Here is a 20,661-nt window from a genome sequence, read left to right as displayed (position 1 = left end):
AGTACACAGAGGAGAAGAGTCAAATCTCTCTTAACTCTCAATTCGCTTTATTCACGTCGTTAGATCATATACATGTAGCTTATACGTCTGGTTAGATATAGACATGCAGTTTGCACCAGGTTATACAGTTTAATACCCAAACTAGGATGTAAACGCACACCCACTAGGTTTCTCTGACACTCCCTGAGTGGTCACAGAATATAAAGGCTAATACCCGAAAAAGGAGAGCTGACGCTGGCCAGGCGTTCCGTTCTCTCTCTCTTTCAACATCGTCTCTACGTCCCTGATGTAGGTTCTTCCACTTCCGCGATGGTTGGTCTCCGGAGTCTTCCCTGGGCTTCACACCCGAGATTCTTCCTTCTTATTCCGAATCTTAGCTCTTCAAGCTGTGCTGTCTCTCTCTTGTTGGTTTAGGCTTGCTTGCCTAGTCCGTGTCTTCTCCTTATTGGCTCTGTCCCAAGGACTTAGGTAGCATTACCTCATTACTCCTTTTCTAAATAAGGACTTGTGTCTTATCACATCTCCTTTGTCTTTCACGAAACTTAGCTAATTCAAACTAGTTTCAGCCAGCTCAGGCCAGCGACTGAACTCAGGTTACTTCAGTTCAAAAGTTGCTTTTGCCTGTGTGTCAGCAGTTCGGAATAAATGCAGTAGTTTCTGCAGCCCCTGGCCAACAGAGGCATAGATTTAAAATGATTGGTAGAAGGATTAGAGTGGAGCTGAGGAAAAATGTTTTCACCCAGAGGGTGGTGGGGGTCTGGAACTCACTGTCTGAAAGGGTGGTCGAGGCAGAAACCCTCAACTCATTTTAAAAAGTACCTGGATGTGCACCTGAAGTGGCGTGACCTACAAGGCTACGGACCAAGTGCTGGAAAGTGGGATTAGGCTGGGAGGCTCATTTTTGGCCGGCGCGGACACGATGAGCTGAATGGCCTCCTTCTGTGCCGTAAATTTTCTATGATTCTATGTCTCCCACTGTTCTGACACTGATTTACCTTCAAGTAGCTGTTTCCAGTTTACTTCTGCTAAATCTCTTCTCAGCTTAGTAAAATTGCCTTTTCCCCAATTTAGAACTTTTACTCCTGTTCTACATTTCTCCTTTTCCATAACTATGCTAAATCTAACTGAATTATGATCACTACCACCAAAATGCTCTCCCACTGATACTCCTTCCACCTGCCCAGCTTCATTCCCTAAAACTAAATCCAGAACTGTCCCCCCCCACCCCGACGTGTTGGGCTTGCTACGTATGGGCTAAAAAAGTTCTTCTGAATGCACTTTAAGAATTCTGCACCCTCTACACCTTTTACACTGCTCGTATCCCACTATTAGGGTAGTTGAAATCCCTTACTATTACTGCCCTATTGTTTTTGCACTTCTGAGAAATTTGCCTACATATTTGCTCTTCTTTCTCCCTCTGACTGTTCGGGGGTCTATAGTACACTTTATAGTACTTGCTCATTTCTTAGTTGGCAATTGGCACATGGCACTGGAGAAATCTAAAATGATAAAATATCATAACTTAAAATGGAGGAGGGAGGCACTTTACTTTCCTCTCCAAATACTCAAGAGTTGAGAATGTCAAACTGACCACTGAAATTAGTTGCACTTCAGTGGTTTTGTGATCATAAAGGACTACCAACCAGATTTAATTTAGTTGAGCTGTGAATATGAGGAAGCCTTTATCCTCTTAATTCTGTTTACTTTTGACTCAAGTCTCCTCAGCAGAAAATTAATAATTGAGAACAGCACTGTGCTGTTCCTAATTTATATTGTTGTTAGAGTTCTAAATAATTGAGCATCAAATGAGGAAAGGTTTATGTTTGAAAACAACTTTGCAGTCATCAATTAGATATGTAGAGGACAAAATTCCATAGCTGTGGGGCTGCAAAAGGGAGAGGGTGGAAAGATAGTTAGAGTGGGAGGAGGCTTGTGCAGACTATAAACACTGGCATAGATCAGGTGGGCTGAATGGCCTGTTTCTGTGCTGTAGATTCTATGTAATTCTATGCAGATAAAGTTGAAGCACCATTGGTTAATAACTGGGTGGAAATTGTCCTGTATGGTGTCTTTAAGGTTAGTTGAACAGTAACTGCGGCAATTATGCTGCCCGGCCATAAGAATGTCACTTTCTGCTTTTTCACATGGTGATTTACTACTGACAGTAAACTAAGCTATCCAATGGAACATAACATGTAATAATCCAAATTAAACTGCTTAACAACCAGAAAATACCCACTCAATTTTTGTTAACGAGTATGACATGCAAAATGAAGTGTAGAACCAGGCAAAAATTTAAGTTATGTTTCAAAGAGTATAATCTGCATTTGTTTAGTGAAACAATTCATTGAAAGAAAAGGATATTTGTGCCTAAAATGTACCGAATGTCCATCAAAATATCTGGGCTAAACTTTCACAAAATAGTAATAACACTTCGAACATTAAAAAGGATGCAAAGGACTGCAGAAAGCTTCTTGATGAACTAAAAAGGGTGGCAAGGATAAAGGCCCCATGATAAAGGCTTGCAAAACAAAAGCAAGGGCATAGCAATGCCACTGAAAATATTACCAACTGCTGCAGAAAGACAGATGCCCATACTTCTGAACCTCGTGAATGAGGAGGTCAGCACATGTACTGAGTCCTTGGATTCTGGTGCAAAATCTTTTCATTTATATATTACATTATTCAATGTATAAAAGTACAAACTGCATTTAATGTAGGCTAACATGTTATGGATGTTAGCGATATATTACATGGCAGACATATCACCTTGCACATTGTCCAAGTTTATTTGCCTTCCATGAACAACATTATTCAATGACTTGTGCAGCTGTCCTGGGTTGATGCAGAATGCAAAGTCAATTGTTCTAAAATTATGCTTTTGTACTTAGACACAGATGAATCGTCCACATCAAAATCCATGGCCAAGTCTTCTAAAAAAAAGGCACAATCATCTTGTCTGAGAGGACAGTGAAGAGGAAAAGTACATTCACTGGATATCTCACATCTGAGGAATACAACACAGGCAGGAAAAGAGCAAATCAGGAATATGTTCCCTCCGCTTCAGGATCCTTCACAGTGCTACCTCACAAAAAGATGTGCTTTGCCAATTTTGCAGCTGCAAAATATGAAGGGCCAAATCAAATGTAGGGAGTTGCCCACATCCCTTTCTCAGCACATACCTTTATGAATAGGAGGCTTATTCTTTATTCATTCATGGGATGTGGGCGTCACTGGCAAGGCCAGTATTTATTGCCCATCCCTAATTGCCCTTGAGAAGGTGGTAGTGAGCCGCCTTCTTGAACCACTGCAATCCGTGTGGTGAAGGTTCTCCCACAGTGCTGTTAGTTAGGGAGTTCCAGGATTTTGACCCAGTGACAATGAAGCAATGGCGATATATTTCCAAGTCAGATAGTCTGTGACTTGGAGGGGAACGTGCAGGTGGTGGTGTTCCCACGCGCCTGCTGACCTTGTCCTTCTAGATGGTGGAGGTCGTGGGTTTGGGAGGTACTGTCGAAGAAGCCTTGGCAAGTTGCTGCAGTGCATCTTCTAGATGGTACACACTGCAGCCATGGTGCATCGGTATTGGAGGGAGTGAATGTTTAAGGTGGTGGGTGGGGTGCCAATCAAGCGGGCTGCTTTGTCCTGGATGGTGTCGAGCTTCTTGAGTGTTGATGGAGCTGCACTCATCCAGGCAAGTGGAGAGTATTCCATCACAATCCTGACTTGTGCCTTGTAGATGGTGGAAAGGCTTTGGGGAGTCAGGAGGTGAGTCACTCGCCACAGAATACCCAGCCTCTGACCTGCTCTTGTAGCCACAGTATTTATATGGCTGGTCCTGTTTAGTTTCTGGTCAATGGTGAGTCCCAGGATGTTGATGGTGGGGGATTTGGCCGTGGTAATGCCGTTGAATGTCAAGGGGAGGTGGTTAGACTCTCTCTTGTTGGAGTTGGTCATTGCCTGGCACTTGTCTGGTGCGAATGTTACTTGCCACTTATCAACCCAAGCCTGGATGTTGTCCAGGTCTTGCTGCATGCGGGCACGGACTGCTTCGTTATCTGAGGGATTCCGAATGGAACTGAACACTGTGCAATCATCAGCGAACATCCCCATTTCTGATGTTCTGATGGAGGGAAGGTCATTGATGAAGCAGCTGAAGATGGTTGGTCCGAGGACACTGGCCCTGAGGACCTCCTGCAGCGATGTCCTATATGATTGGCCTCCAACAACCACTACCATCTTCCTTTGTGCTAGGTGTGACTCGAGCCACGAGAGAGTTTCCCCCTGATCCCCATTGACTTCAATTTTACTAGGACTCCTTGGTGCCACACTTGGTCAAATGCTGCCTTGATGTCAAGGGCGGTCACTCTCACACCACCTCTGGAATTCAGCTCTTTTGTCCATGCTTGGACCAGGGCTGTAATGAGGTCTGGAGCCAAGTGGTCCTGGCGGAACCCAAACTGAGCATTGGTGAACAGGTTATTGGAGAGTAAGTGCCGCTTGATAGCACTGTCGATGACTCCTTTCATCATTTTGCTGATGATTGAGAGTAGGATGATAGGATGTTAATTGGCTGGGTTGGATTTGTCCTACTTTTTGTGGACTGGACATACCTGGGTAATTTTCCACATTGTTGGGTAGATACCAGTGTTTTGGCTGTACTAGAGCACCTTAGCTAGATGCGCAGCTAGTTCTGGAGCACAGGTCTTCAGCACTACTGCTGAGATGTTGTTGGGGTTTGTAGCCTTTGCTGTGTCCAGTGCACTCAGCCGTTTCTTGATATCACGTGGAGTGAATTGAATTGGCCGGAGACTGGCATCTGTGATGGTGGGGTCCTCAGGAGGAGACACAGAGCAGTCTCCTAGACGGGAGAATTCCATTTGGAGCCAGAGTGAAGAAAGTGCTGTTTTTTGAAACCAATACTGTAGTTAACAGTCTCAAATTAGCAGCTGCAGTAAAAATGTATCCAAAGAATGTCTTGTATCCTGTGCAGAAATGCCTTATCCAGTTGCATAGCTACAGTAGATCCTTGCATTTCAGTATGCAAGTTGGCTGTGTACAGGCTGAACAGATTAATAGTGTTGTCAATCTGCTGATTGCATTACTGTGCAGCCTGCCACATATTTGGAGTAACCAGGGTCATTGTCACTCCTTTAACGTACGGGCACTTATTTATTTGCTGTATATATCTTGTCTTGTCTTGTGGCAGATAATCAACAAAAGTGTTTGGCTGGAATAAAATTACCATTTATGTCAAATCCGTTCTCATCCCCGTACGTAACTGCAGAACACACGAAACATTCACCGGGAACTGCAAACATGATATTTAGAGGTCTTTTCCCTTTAAGTAAACTATACAATATAGTTATTAAAACAAGTTGGCAAGAACCAGAAGTCTTTGAGAGACAGTGGCCCTGAAATTACTGGAGTTGGAGAGGCTGTACATAGCAGTTACATCGGGGGGAAGGTGTGGACTCAGACAATAGGCCAGCTCCCAGCACCCAGATTCTGCCACATTTCCACTGGACCTTGAACGTCCAGTCGTGGGACCCATGAGCTGATGTTCCGTCTGCCTCTCCCCACGTCAAGAGGGCATGTTGGGGAGAGTTGTCGGGCTTCCTTGAAAGGACTCAAGGAATTCATACCACCTTCTAATGGCCCCAAACCTCTATTAGAGTATGGTAATCAATCTTGCAGGGGATCAATTATCTTCTCATATCAGAGTGGCTTCAGTGGGAGCTGAAGAGTTAAAAAAAACTTCTGATGAGGTTGAGTTATGCTGGAGTTTTGCTGGAGAAGTGCTCCAGCAGAAATTCCATCCAGTTTCGGCGGGCTGAAGAAGTGCCTTCCCTCCCAGTGGCAACCACGTGCAAATGACAGAGTAAGGACAGGATACCTGTTCATCAAGGTGGAAACATTTGATTAAAGGGACGCTGCTTACTGAAATTATGGAGACTTTTGATCATGCTTTGGGACTCACAGCAGGTTTTGGTCCTGAAATAGGTGAATGGGCTCGCTCCTATTTGCAAATGCAAAGCACCTAACACCTGTTTCAGGCGTTGGACCTGGACGTCTATACTGGAACCTTTACTTAGGTGCCCATTTTACACATGTAAAACAGGCGCAGCGTCAACCAATTTCCGGTCTCCTGTCTTCCCCGGCAAACAACTGTATAAAACTTGTATTAAATTTGACCACTGGTTTCGCAGAATAAAATTGTGACTTTTTTTAAAATCAGAGGAACTCCCATTGTTTGGCTATTCATGTCCCCTCATCAAGCTTACATAGGTATCCTTTTGCTAGATTGTGCTAACCTGTCTCCTTAGTAGAAGAACTAACAAGAGACAATATTTGGCCATGTCATTCTTTGAACCCCCCCCCATACCAACCACAAGGGTCTATTTGTTAGAGTTTGTTCGACTGTCACCTGACACCCAGGAATACAATTCTCAAGAGCATCCTCCAATGATACTAACAAGGCCTGCTCCCTCTTGAACTCTCTCTTATTTTCTGAACATGGGATGGCTGGGGAAGAGTAACATGAAAACAGGTTGTTAAGGTGGTATCATAAATGTGATAGTTCACAATTTGATGTGATTTTTGCATGCCAGTTACAGAAGCAGCCCTGGAGGCAGATAGTGCAGGTGGGTCTTTTTCATTGAATGAGTTATTGTATTGGCAACACTGAGAGGGTTAACTAGGATGTATATTTTCTTCAATTCCTGTTCATGTTAGTCCATTACAAAATGAAATACAGTTTCATCCCTTGTCATGTTGTGACCTATGGTATGCTGTTCATTACCAACAAGAGAACAAATGCGGCAGTCTTTTATTGGCAACAAGTTACCAAGCTGATCTCTTGTACTACAACTACTGCTAATGTATTGAGGCAGTGACTGCCAGCGGCTGTCCATAAATGCTGGCTATTACATTTAATTTTCAGTCGTAGAAAACTGCAAGGATGTTTCCGAATCATCAACTGCTGAACACAGAGGGTGGTAGAGGGCAAGGCCTAAACTTGAGGGTGAGAAAGAAAAAACATACTGTGGGCAATTTTGACTTTGTGCTATAGTGTAAAACAGGTGATAGCAAATCAGCAGCCTGTTTTACATCTCTCCCGTTTTTTTATTTCCATTGACTTCCCTGGATGCCTGTATTGGAACCTTTACTAATATGGCAGGTGGCGCACTTCCAATGCGGAATGTGCACACTCACACCGCTCGCCATATTGGATGCGTAGACACCCGTTTTACGCCTGGCCGTGTCAACGAATTTCTAGGCCAATATTTCTTTACAGATCTGACTTGTTGAAGTGGGCCGTTAATCTGAATTAAGATTACTTGATGATATTTTAATGTTGCTGGCTATCATATGGGATTCAAGCACATGTCCGCAAAACAAGTTCCCAGATATTTTGCCTTTGTGGAATTGGGGTGCATATTTGGCACAGTGGAGGTTCAACTCAGCACAGAGATGTGCCCATGACCCACACCAATTTTCTGACCTGGGGAGGTCATTTAATATTTAGGGAGTCCATCTGAGTTAGGGTGGAGATCGGCTGTGGTAACAAAACCTGGAATTTAAAAAAATACCAAAGCCGGTGCAATCGATTGCCCTATGCTCATTGGCTTTAAACTTTAAACCACCCCCAACCCCCCTCCCCCCCTCCCCCCCTCCCCCACCACCAACCCCCCCACTATTTGCCTGGATTATTTTTTTTTCTCCAATTCCCTTCATAATTTTGAAAACTTCAATGTAATCACCTTGAAGTGTCCTCTTTTCCAAAGAAAACAAGACCAACTTCCTTTCCCCATAAATTAAATTCCTGACACCGTAATGATCTCTGAATCCTCTCAAGGACAAGAATATCTTTCCTATGATTAGTTGGCCAGAATTGTGCACAGTGCACCAAGTGGGGTTTGACTATTGTCTTCTGTAGCAACAATATAACCTCTTCTCCTTAGATTTTATCTGTTAATGCAACACAGCATTTTGCTTGCTTGTTTTTACTACAGCAGAATATTGCGCTGATACTTCCTTGGATTTATCCACTACAATCCCTAGATCCCTAGTCAGCATACTGTAGCACTGTTCTATTTAATACACAGGGGCTGATAATGCAGTCCAGAAGCAGCAGCACAGAGACTGCAGTGAATTGTGCACCTGCTGCACCTGGGAACCACGAGGCTGACTTCACACGATAATGCAGGCTTAGCTCATTAGCATTTTTTTTTTACAAAGCACACGACGTACTTGGAAAGCACCTATGTCATGCATCTAGTGCCAGCTGCTCGGGTTCAATGGAAATGAAAATCAAGAGAGATGTATAACGGGTGGCTGATCCGATATTGCCCATTTTACACTATCAAAATTACCCCCTTTGTGTGAAGAAGTATTTCCTGATATCAGTCCGAATACAACCGTTTACTAGTTTGAACCTGTGCCCTTTAGTTCTACTTCTGAAGTTTAATTTAACATAATATTCTAGGTTAACTTTTTCTATACCTTTGACCATTTTATTCACCTTTATAAAATCACCGCTCAGACATTTCTTTTCTAGTCTGAAAGGTTCAGGTTTCTCCTGTCTTTCCTCACAACTCAAACCCCCAGACACTTGGGACCAGCCTTCTAGCTCTCCTCTGCACTACCTCCAGCACTTAAATGTCTCTAGTTTCTTCACGACTAGAACTCGATGCAATATTCAAGGTGTGATCAGACCAGAGCACTATAAAGTTTGATTATTACCTCCTCTGACTTAGATTCTACTGTCTTGGCTACATAGTTTGACATCCTATGTTTAACTTTGAGTCTACTAAGATTCCTAAGTCTCTTTCAGCTTCATCAGTTACTATTTCAACATCATTCATGGAATATGCATATCGCCTACTTTTCCTTCCTATGTCGAGCACTTTACACTTTTCGCCATTAAATTTCATCTGCCATTTTCCTTTACTTACATATCTTTTCCAACTCATTCTGTAATTTCTGAGCTGCCTTTTCCTCTCCTAGTTTATTATGATTTGCAAATGTAATCACTTTGCTTTGAGTTTCTGAATCGAGGTCATCTATAAAAATTAAAACAATAGTGGCTCCAGCACTGAGCCCTGGAATAGCCCACTTAGTAATTCCACCACACTGACTTAATTCCTCTAATGAGTATTCATTGTTTCCTACCCTTCAGCCAGTTTCTTATCCAATCCCAGGGTTTACCTCGTATCCCCACAGTTTTGAATTTAATTAATAGCTTTTTGTGTAGAACTTTATCAACAACCTTTTGGAAGTCAAGGTACCCCAAGTCATAGGGATTACTACAGTCCAGGGGTAGTCACTTCCTCAAAAAAGTCAAGGAGGTTGGTTAAGCAGGATATTCCTCTTCTGAATCTATGCTGCCTGCTATTAACTGGGTTATTGTTATATAGATCACTGATTCCATTGTTTGGAAGTCTGTAGTTGCCAGTGTCTGTTTTTGAATATGCATGTCACTTTAGTCCATTTCCAATCCACTGGTACCTCTCTAATGTCCATTGCCTCCCTCATAAGGATTATCAATGGTTCCGAAATCTTTTACCTAGTCTCTTTTAGCACTCTGGGATAATTACCACCTATCCCCATTTGTTTGAGCCTATTTAGCCTATGACTATTTAGTCTAGTCTAGTACTTCCATCCTATTTATAACAAAGTTATTGGTTTTACTTGGGATATCTTTGTTTGGAGAAGGCATGTTGCCTTCCCTTGCGAATACTTGGAAGTAGTCAGGCAAATCATATACTGACGAAAGGTCTTCGAACTGAAACGTTAACTGTTTTTCTCCACAGATGCTGCCTGTTTTGCTGCATTTTCTGTTATTAAATCATTTACTAATTTTTTTTCATCCTCCGTTTAGTCCATTTGCATCTTTAATGGATTTAATCACTTTTTTGACTGTTCTCTTGCTGTGGTACTGAAGGATTCTCTAACTGTTATTTTTAAACTCAGCTTGTATGCTTTATTCCAGGTCTGATTACCCTTTTAATATGTTTCTATGATTTGTTGCATTCATTCCTTTGGGCTCGTTCCCCTTCTTTCTTGGCAGCAGATACCTGGAGGTGCAGCTGGTAAACGGTATGTGCTTTCCCCTCCAGCTTTTGGCAGAATGTCCAACTACTGTGATTTCTTACCAAAGAATTCCTTTGTGATTTTTCAAGAGCCTACGTGCCTTCAACTTCACACACTGGTGGTTTGCAAAGTAGTCCTTGGGCAAGTGGTAGCAAGCCCAAAATTTTGCAGATGTCAATCTACTGATTGTGCCTATACAGGATCTACCAGAGGAAAGACCACCTACTAGACTCAAGGAATGAAGCCACATAAAATCAGTCACCAGAGACATGTGGAAGGAAGTGGCAGCGGTGCTCATTTTGTATCCTGTTACATTAAAACCACAGGGACCTCACTTAGTCAGTCAACCATTATTCAGTGCCAAAAGCATGAAAATGTTTTAATTTTTTTTTAACCTGCAGGTATACTAACCATGTTTCTCTTGGGCAGTTTGAAAAGTCAGTTGTTTCCCCTATTGCATTAGATATGAAGTACAGCGCATGCTGATCACATTTATCTGTCTGAAGTGGAATTCTTGTGGGGCATAATCAGGAAATTACACCTGAGATTATGTTCATGTGTGGCCATTTTTCCGATGTCTATTTACATCCTACAGAATGTAAAAATGGGCATAAACAAGCAGAAATCATTGTAAATAATTGGAGCCTAAGGAAAACTCATACCATATATTTCTTTATAGAGTATGAAAATTCAAATTTCAAGCCATCTAACCATCATTCCTGCATACTAGGCACAGCATGTTTAAGAACATTTCAATAAAGCTTTTCAATTGTTAATGTGACTTATACTGATGCCATAAAAATGCATTCAAAGAAACAGAAAAAGCAGTGCAAGTCTGAGGGTAATTAAAGAAATAACTCAAATATCAATAAAACCAGAAAAACAGCTTTGGTTCCTGTTACACCTAAAATTCTGGGCTTAACTTTACAGCTGTTTTGAATCAGTGTAATTGCAGGAAATTTGTGTGTACGGCTGTTTAACCTGAGCAGAGATGCATTCGAGGACAAGGATCGATAGTGTGCGTAAAAGAGCAAGGAAATTCTGACAGTGTAATTATGTGTAACACATTTGCACTTGAGTTTCTTCAATCTTTTACACGGGGATTTGTTTTATGTCCTAATTGCACAGATCTCTGCGTTTTCACCCCATAAAAAGGCACAACATAACTCTTTGTAGTACATCAAAGTGTAGATGCAGGAATGAAAAATTTAGGCATGAAAATAGATAAGTAATTTTACTGCAAAAGTCAACTGTTTTCTTGTCAGTAACAACTTAGAACAAGCCTGGAGGCAACACCAGTGCTGGAAAGCTGCAGCCAATTTTCTACAAATCATCCAATTAATTCACTGGTGAGTGCCTAATGCATGTCTAATGGACTGATGTACAGCATAAAAACAAGGCTAACTAAGCAGACCAAAGCAAATTCCTTAGACTTCCCTGAAGGAGAAGTTAATAAAGAGCAGGCATGACTCAGGATCTCAGCAGAAAACACTGCTTAAAAAAAGTGATAAATTCAGAAGACTACAAGAGTTGAGTAGGATATATAGTGGCATGGAATTTCAGAATTAGAAGTTTAATTTGTTCTGTGCATAAGAGCTGGCACCTGTGCTAATTGTGCATTAAGTGGTAGTAATTTTGGAAGCTTGTGTTCATGGAGCAGGCATTAATGTTTGTCCATGCTCCAAAAATGGCTTCTGGTTGTAAATAGTTGTAATAAGAACATAAGAAATAGGAGCAGGAGTAGGCCTTACCGCCCCTCGAGCCTGCTCCATCATTCAATATCATGGCTGAACTTCAACGTCAACTCCATTTTCCTGCCTGATCCCCATATCCCTTGATTCCCTTAGGTGTCCAAAAAAAACCTATCGATTTCAGCCTTGATTATACTCAATAGAATTCTCTATCCCAGAGGGCTGTGGATGCTCAAACATTCACAACCCTCTGAGTGAAGAAATTCCTCCTCCTCTCGGTCCTAATAAGGACCCCTTATCCTGAGGCTACGCCCCCTAGTTCTAGACTCTCCAGCCAGGGGACACAGCCTCTCATCATTTACCCTATCAAGCCCTCTAATAATTTTATACGTTTCAATGAGATCACCTCTCATTCTTAACGCCAGGGAATATAGGCCCATTTTACTCAATCTCTCCTCATAGGATAACCCTCTCATCCCAGGAATCAACCTAGTGAACCTTTGCTGCATCGCCTTTAAGGCGAGTATATCTTTCCTTAGGTAAGTCGACCAAAACTGTACACAGTACTACAGGTGCGGTCCCAAAGTTTCCTTACTCTTTACTCCAACCCCCTTGCAATAAAGGCCAACATACCATTTGCTTTCCTAATTGCTTGCTGTACCTGCATGTTAACTTTGTGTTTTGTGTACAAGGACATCCAAATATCTATGAACACCAAATTTAATAGTTTCTTACCATTTAAAAAAATATTCTGTTTTTCTATTCTGCCTACCAAAGTGAATAACTTCACATTTCCCCACATTATCTGCCACCTTCTTGCCCACTCACTTAACCTGTCCATATCTCTTTGTAGACTCTTTGTATCCTCCTCACAGCTTACTTTCCCACCTAGCTTTGTATCCTCAGCAAACTTAGATGAAGGGACCGAGTGTAATGTATCCAAGTCATTAATATAGATTATAAATAGCTGAGGCCCAAGCAATGATCCTTGCAGCACCCTACTAGTTATAGCATGCCAACCTGAAAATGACTTGTTTATTCCTACTCTGTTTTCTGTCAGTTATCCAATCCTCTATCCATGCTAATATATTACCCCCAACCCCATAAGCCCTTATCTTGCATAACAACCTTTTGTTGGTACCTTATCGAATACCTTTTGAAAATCAAAATATACTGCATCCACTGGTTCCCCTTTATCTATCCTGCTAGTTACATCCTCAAAAAAAAGATTTGTCAAACACGATTTCCCGTTCATAAAACCATGTTGACTCTGCCTAATCACAGTGATTTTCTAAGTGCCCTGTTACCACTTCCTTAATAATGGATTCCAGCATTTTCCTGACGACTGATGTCAGGGTAACTGGTCTGTAGTTCCCTGTTTTCTCTCTCTCCCTTCTTTCTTGAATAGTGAGTGGTATTACATTAGCTATTTTCCAATCCATTGGGACCATTCTAGAATCTAGGAAGATCACAACCTGGGTCTATGCGATATTGTACATTATGTGGGCATAACATGGGATGTGAGCATTGCTGGCAAGGCCACAAATATAGCCCATCCCTAGTTTCTCTGACAAGAAGGCAGTAGTTCAAGTACAAGAACCTTCTAATTGAACAGTTACATTCCTTGTGGCGGTGGTGGTGCTTCCACAGTTTAGGGTTCTTTGGTGCCAAACTTGGTCAACTGCTAGCTTGATGTTGAGAGCAGCTGCTCTCATCCCTCGCATCCATATTGTTCTTTCTTTAGTGTTAGTTCTTTCTATCAGCGATTCACTCTCCGTCGCATCATGAGATTCAGCAATATCTTCTGGTGTATTTGGTCGGTGCTTGCTTCAAGTAATGTTAGTGATGCAGACTGAAAGTCCCACACTATCTGCTGCTCCTTCCTGGGCTGGTAGCTTTTCTGTTTTAATTTTTTTTTGACACAGGACAACTACCTGGGCATGAAGAAGTAACAAAGGGTAGAGAAGAGTAATGCAGTAGATGTAATATATCTGGATTTTCAAAAGGGCTAAGGTCTGAGCATGTGGAGTCAGGGGTCAAGTAGCAGAATGGATAGCAAGCTGACTACAAAACAGAAAATGGAGGAAATCAAGGGTTAAAGGTAGTTACTCAGACTGGAAAAACGGTGGGAAGGGGTGTTTCACAAGGATCGGTGCTGGGGCCGCTGTTGTCCACCATTTACATAACGATTTGGACTCGGAAGTACAATTTCAAAATTTACGCACTGCGACAAAATACAGGAAGATATTAATAGACTTGCAGAATGGGCATGTAACTGACAAATGAATTTCAATATTGATGTGAGGTATTACATTGTGGTAGGAAGAATAAGGGGGGCACATACTGCTTGGATAATAAAAGTCTAAATGGGGTAGAGAAGCAAAGGGATCTGAGGGTACAGATACACAAATCACTAACAGTAATGATGCAGGTTAATAAGTCCATTAAAAAAAAACAAGCACTGAGGTTTATTTCTAGAGGGATTGAATTGAAAAGCAGAGAAGTTATGTTAAACTTGTATAGAACCTCGGTTAGACCACTCTTGGAGTACTGTGCACAGTTCTGGTCTCCATATTATAAAAATGATAGAGGCACTGGGGAGGTGCAAAAAAGATTTACGAGGATGGTACCAGAACAGAGAGGTTATACGTATCAGGAAAGATTGAGCAGGCTGTGGCTCTTTACTCTAGAAAAAAGACTGAACAGTGACCTGATAGAGGTCTAAGATTATGAAAGGGTTTGATAGGGTAGACAGAGAAGATGTTTCCACTTACACGGGAGACCTGAACTAGAGGCCATAAATATAAGATGTCACTAATAAATCCAATAGGGAATTCAGGACAAACTTCTTTACCCAGAGAGTGGTTAGAATGTGGAACTCATGACCACAAGTTTAGTTGAGGTGACTTGCATAGATACATTTAAGGGGAAGCTATATAAACACATGAGAGAGAAAGGAACAGAAGGATATGCTGATAGGGTTAGATGAAGTAGGTAGAGAGGAAGCTCGTGAGGAGCATAAACACCAGCATGGACCTGTTGGGCTGAATGTACAGCACAGAAACAGGCCATTCTATTTTATGCATATTCTTGCTAGAAAATGTTTTGTTTTCTGTTGAACACGGTTTTGAATCTGATCAAAGTAAAAATGATTGTCACAGTGAACATATGTAATTATCATTTCATGAATCGGGTACACTGTTGCCTCTACAAACCTCAGCACTCCTCAGATCTTGCATGGCCCCCCAGCCTATGGTCGCCATATTGCCTTTTTTGTTGCAACCAAATGTTTTCATTTATTGCATAACACCTATTGAAGGCTGGCTTCCTCTACAAGGAACAGATAAGCTAATGTTGCATGTTGCCTGTTGTAATAGAATGAATTGTAGAGTGCCTTGCTAGCTTAAGATGGTTATACAGGGAACATTATGTAATTAACTATGCATAATTAGGGAACAATCTTCTTCTGATGCTAATGAGCATGTCTGCCCTTTTAAACCTGTTCTAATGTTTTGGAAATATTTTCATTACCACTTATCTGTGCTCAAAGTACAGTAAATGTACTGGCTAATTTCAGCTTAACAATACCCTTGTGTGAAACTTAGGTAGATGAGCCAGGCAGATAACTATAACCTCCTTGCATTGGCATTTCTATCAATATAACTGGTAATGATATCCATTGTTACAAATTTGGGTTTGCTAGATACCTTCTTAGGTTCAGTGGCATCCAGTTAGCGGTCTGAACATTGTACTTTTATGGGAGTTGATTCTCATTGCCTTATATCTACTTGTATGGCACCATAAGTTTTTAAAAAATTTGTTCATGGGATGTGGGCATCACTGGCGAGGCCAGCATTTATTGCCCATCCCTAATTGCCCTCGAGAAGTTGGTGGTGAGCCACCTTCTTGAACCGCTGCAGTCCTCGTGGTGAAGGTTCTCCCACAGTGCCAGGAGTTCGACCCAGCGAACTCTGATGTGACAATAGCATGCCCTTGTGACAGATACTCGTGCCTTCTACACATGGATTTTTTTTTCCAAAAGGTGGACTGAGTTACCACTAGAAGCGAAGCTTGATGCGAACTGTAAAGCCACCTTATTTCACAGTAAGGAAGGGACAGAGCAACAATTATGATTAGATTTGCTCATTTGAATTGGTTAAAATTATATTCTTGCAATACTATAAGAATAATGAAAATGCTACAGTATCCCACTTCAGTGGTCTTCCTACCTAACTTAAAGAATAACTTCTCCACATTCTGTCCTATAGCACAGGGAAGAACTTCCTTTTCCTGGATGCTCCTGGGACGCTAAATTGGGCCGTGTAGCACCCATTGTTTCGGCGCTACACGGCCTCTCCGACATCCAAGATGGCAGCTTGGATGCACACACACGTTTCCAGCATGACGTGCACCAGGCGCCATCTTGGCATAGGAGTTAGCGCAGGCGCAGATAACGAACGCTGGAATCCTGTAAAGTAGGGAAAAAATGGCTTCAGTGTGCAAAGCTGATTTCAAGTGATAAGTCCCAAAACGTTGCCTAACGCTCAACTCAATCTTAACCCCGATCATCTGAACATGTCTTAAAGTGCCTGGAGGACGACCCCCCTCCACCACCAAAAGGGACCAATAAGGATTTACAGGTTAGTGGCTGGATTATTGCTTCTGGCTGCTGAGACATCTGTAACTATTTCTGGAGGTCTCCTAGACTTCAATACTAGGACGCAGGGACAAAGCCTAACATTTAGAGCCAGGATGTGCAGGAGTGAAGTTAGGAAATGCTTCTACACGCAAAGGATGGGAGAAGTTTGGAACGCTCTTCTACAAATGGCAGTTGATGCTAGCTCACTTGTGAAAGTTAAATCTGAGAGATAAATTTCTGTGAACCAAGGGTATATGGAGTTAGGTCACAGGACAACCGTGATCTCATTGAATGGCGGAACAGGCTCAAGGGGCTAAATGCCACTGCCACTTGATATGCGCCACTTTATGCAAGGAAGTGGGACGTGTGTTTGGGTGATGTACCTGTCATGGTAGAATAGCTGCCAGTGTATTTGGCCTGCGAGTTGTGGTGGGCAGCATGAAACAGTGGTAATGTGTAAGGGTGAGAGGAAGCATCTGATTGGAAGAGTTGAGTACTGATGGAAAGAGTTTGTTGGTATGTGGGGGATGGGGGGGTGGGTGTAGTGTGTGGTGCAGTTGGTAGGAGATGCCACTTGCCCTCACTCATCTTGACTACTCATGTCAAAGCACTGAACTTCTTCCTGTACTGCATCCATGTTCGCGGTGTTGTGCCCCGCTGCCTTTTGAGTATATGTCTGGAGGGCCTCTTGGCCCCCCCGTGAATATAGGATGTCCCAAGGTCTTTAGTGCATCAGCAGAGAACCTTGGTGCATGCGCTCTCGCAGGCCTGGTACCAACTCAGATCGGCAGATTGGGGAGGTCTGGCGTGCAGTTTGGAGGATGTGGGATTTAGTAGTGCACAACCTTTATTTTTTGTTTTAACATAACTGTGTAAACAGGGATGGGACCTGCATCTGTGTTTTACATGTGCGATGTCTGATCTCCGTTCAGATTGTACAGACAGTAGACTGTTATTTTCAGCAAATAACAGGTACCGGCTACCTTTGAGACTTCTAAGAAACATCCTCCCTTTAAGAGATTGAGCTCCCTCAGGTGGTGGAAAGTGCAAATTGCATCAATCCCACATGCAAGGCCTGGAAAGGAAGGCTGATTGCAAGTAAGTCCTCGGGTACATCCAAACTTACGTCCTGCCTGCGTAAGGTCCATCGGGCGTGGGTTACAAGCATATTGCGCTACCCCGCCCGAAACAGACAGTTATCCAATTTTTCCCCCTGGGTCTGTAATTCTGGTTGGTAACTAGAGGACACAGAGTTAAGGTAATTGGCAGAAGAACCAGAGGGAAGATGAGGAGAATTTTTTTTTACGCTGTGAGTTATGATGTGGAATAAGAACATAAGAAATAGGAGCAGGAGTAGGCCAATCGGCCCCTCGACCCTGCTCCGCCATTCAATAAGATCGTGGCTGATCTGATCCTAACCTCAAATCTAAATTCATGTCCAATTTCCTGCCTGCTCCCCGTAACCCCTAATTCCCTTTACTTCTAGGAAACTGTCTATTTCGAATGAAAGGATGGAGGAAGCAAATTTAATAGTAACTTTCAAAAGGGAATTGGATAAATATGTGAAGTGGAAAAATTCTCAGGGGAAGAACAGGCGAATGGGACTAATTGGATAGATCTTTCAAAGAGCTGGTACAGGCATGATGGGGCAAATGGCTGCCTTCTGTGCTGTATGATTCTATCTTTTTCTCAGTCTACCTTTAACTACCTGGCAAGGACCCCTGCTGAGTGCAAATGAATAGAGCTGTTGTAGGAACAATGAAAGTGATTAGCCATTGGAATGTCCAAGTATCTTTCATTGACTGCAATGGAAAGGAAAATTGGAAGCGATGTATAACGGGCGGCCGGTCCGATATCACCCATTTTACACTATCGCTAGGACACTGGTCCAGGTACCCAGTTTAAAACCTAATCTACAACTGCCAGCCCCACAATCTTATGAATTTAATCAAGAGCTAAGTTTAGCTCAATAGTAGCACGTGTAATATATACATTACACCAAAGTCCTCCGTGGCAACATAGTCTGACTTCCCAAAATGCTGCATCCATATGTAGCAATGTAAAGCAATTGACAGTCAAATTCATATACAGCAGTAACACATAATTGACAGTGATCCTCATTGCTTATTTTGGCACTTTTCTTCAAATAGGTACCTTTTTCCACACATTCACCAAAATGCAGCAAGTTGTAAACATTGCATTCACCTCCTACATGATTGCCTGCCTCCCACACTTGCTGGACCCTCTGTTTTATCAGGTGTTGTCCTTCTGAATCAAAGAGGGCCTTTCCCTTTTCTCTCCACAAAGATTTGTAGAGCCTCATCTATGCAGTCGGCCTTACTCCCTCCATCAGCAGTCCAATATGGACACTTCACACCCGGACCTAGATGCACGCGCACACTTCAGACGTGAACCGTGCAGGACGACATCTTGGTAAAAGTGTTTATGCACCTAATGAGCACTGGCAGAATGTAGAGTAGGGAGATTATGACGTGAATCAATGGGCAACACCAATTTGAAGCAGGCTCTGAAATTCTGGACCTTAGTGATTCAGCCCATGTACTGTTTGAACAGCTGTACAATTGTATGTGTTTGTGGAAGTTTCCTATACTTGGAGAAAGTTGCAGGATGGTCTGGGTGGTCTTGCAGTACTGTTGGTGGCATTTAAAATGATGTGCTAAACAAAGTTGCTTTCAGCCTGCTAGGGCTTCCTCCGGGATTGAACATGACCGGGAAAATGCAGAGAGGCCTTGCAGAGCAGGACAAGGTGCTAGAAGAGGGGAGGAGGAGGTACAGGCACTCACTCCAATGAGGGTCTTCAGGGACCAATTCACTTACCTCAACTTCAGCGACGACAATGCATCAGATGGCTGCGGTTCATTGAAGAGGTCGTGACTGAAATTTGCCAACTGCTGCAGCCTCAGAGCGGGGCAAGGACAGCACTGCCTGTGGCTGTCAAGGTAACCATGGCACTTAATTTTTTTTTATAGCTCTGGCTCCTTTCAGGCTACTGCTGGTGATAAGAAACATCTTGCAGTTTACAGTGCACTGCTGTATAAGGGAGGTCAAGAGACTCTGTACGCATTCCAAAACAGATTCATCTCATTCCCTCTTTCCAGAGGGAAGCAGCGGGAGCGAACATGAGGGTTTGCTCACATTGCAGGCTTCCCCATGGTGCAGGGTGCCATTGACTGCACGCATATTGCCATGCATGTTCCACATCAGAACTCTACCATATTCATGAATAGAAAGGGATTCCACACCCTCAATGTGCAGCTGGTGTGTGACCACATACAGCATCATGAAGGTCAATGCCTGATATCCCGCCAGCAGTCATCATTCCTTCATTCTGTGGCAGTCCAATGTGCCACCTATATTTCAAACAGCATGGCAAGCCAAAGGCTGGCTACTGGGTGACAACGGTTATCCCCTCATGAAATGGCTCATGACTCCGGTCAGGAACGCATGCACATGTACACAGCAGGCGTACGAGAGCCATGCTGCCACACGGATCATTATAGAACACACCATTGGCGTCCACAAGCAACGCTTGTGTTGCGTGGATCGCTCTGGAGGAGCCCTGCAGTATTCAGCTGAGTGGGTATCAAGATTTGTTGTTGTCTGCTGCACAACCTCGCTTTTATGAGGGAGCAGCCCTTGTCACCACCTATCAGGCGAGAACCGGTGGCAGAGGTGGAGGAGGCAACAAGGTCGAAAGGCCCTGTCTCTCAGGGCTTTGCGTGATCAGATTATTAATGAGCGATATCAGTAACCTCAACACACCTCCCCATTCACCAACAGTCCCACATTCCTTACTTTTCCTCTCTCATATGACCATCAAATCATTCTCCTTATGATTACAGTTTACTTCCTCCTTCAGCTCACTGCAGAAATGAAAACCACCAAATACAAATTCAAAACCACATTTATACATTGACACGTGAAATGATTCAAACAAACCCTTGTGCATTCCTTTAGTGCCTGTTGTTCATGTGCCTTTACCTTACCTGGTGCTCCTATGAGGTGCAGCCCCAGTGGCTGGAGCATAGGTGGGGGAAGGCTGCTGACCTTCAATTGAGAAGACTGCAGATGGCCTTAGAGGATGACCTTGAACAGCTCTGAGCCGAGAGGGCCCAGCTTCAGACTGCACCATCACGGCCTGCGCTGGCTGGCTGAGAGGCAACAGCAAGGACACTGGCGGAATGGCAGGGGTGGGAACAAAAATGCTGTCATCCT

Source organism: Heptranchias perlo, chromosome 12, assembly GCF_035084215.1.
Source record: "Heptranchias perlo isolate sHepPer1 chromosome 12, sHepPer1.hap1, whole genome shotgun sequence".
NCBI lineage: Eukaryota > Metazoa > Chordata > Chondrichthyes > Hexanchiformes > Hexanchidae > Heptranchias > Heptranchias perlo.
Note: the sequence above shows the minus strand (reverse complement) of the source record.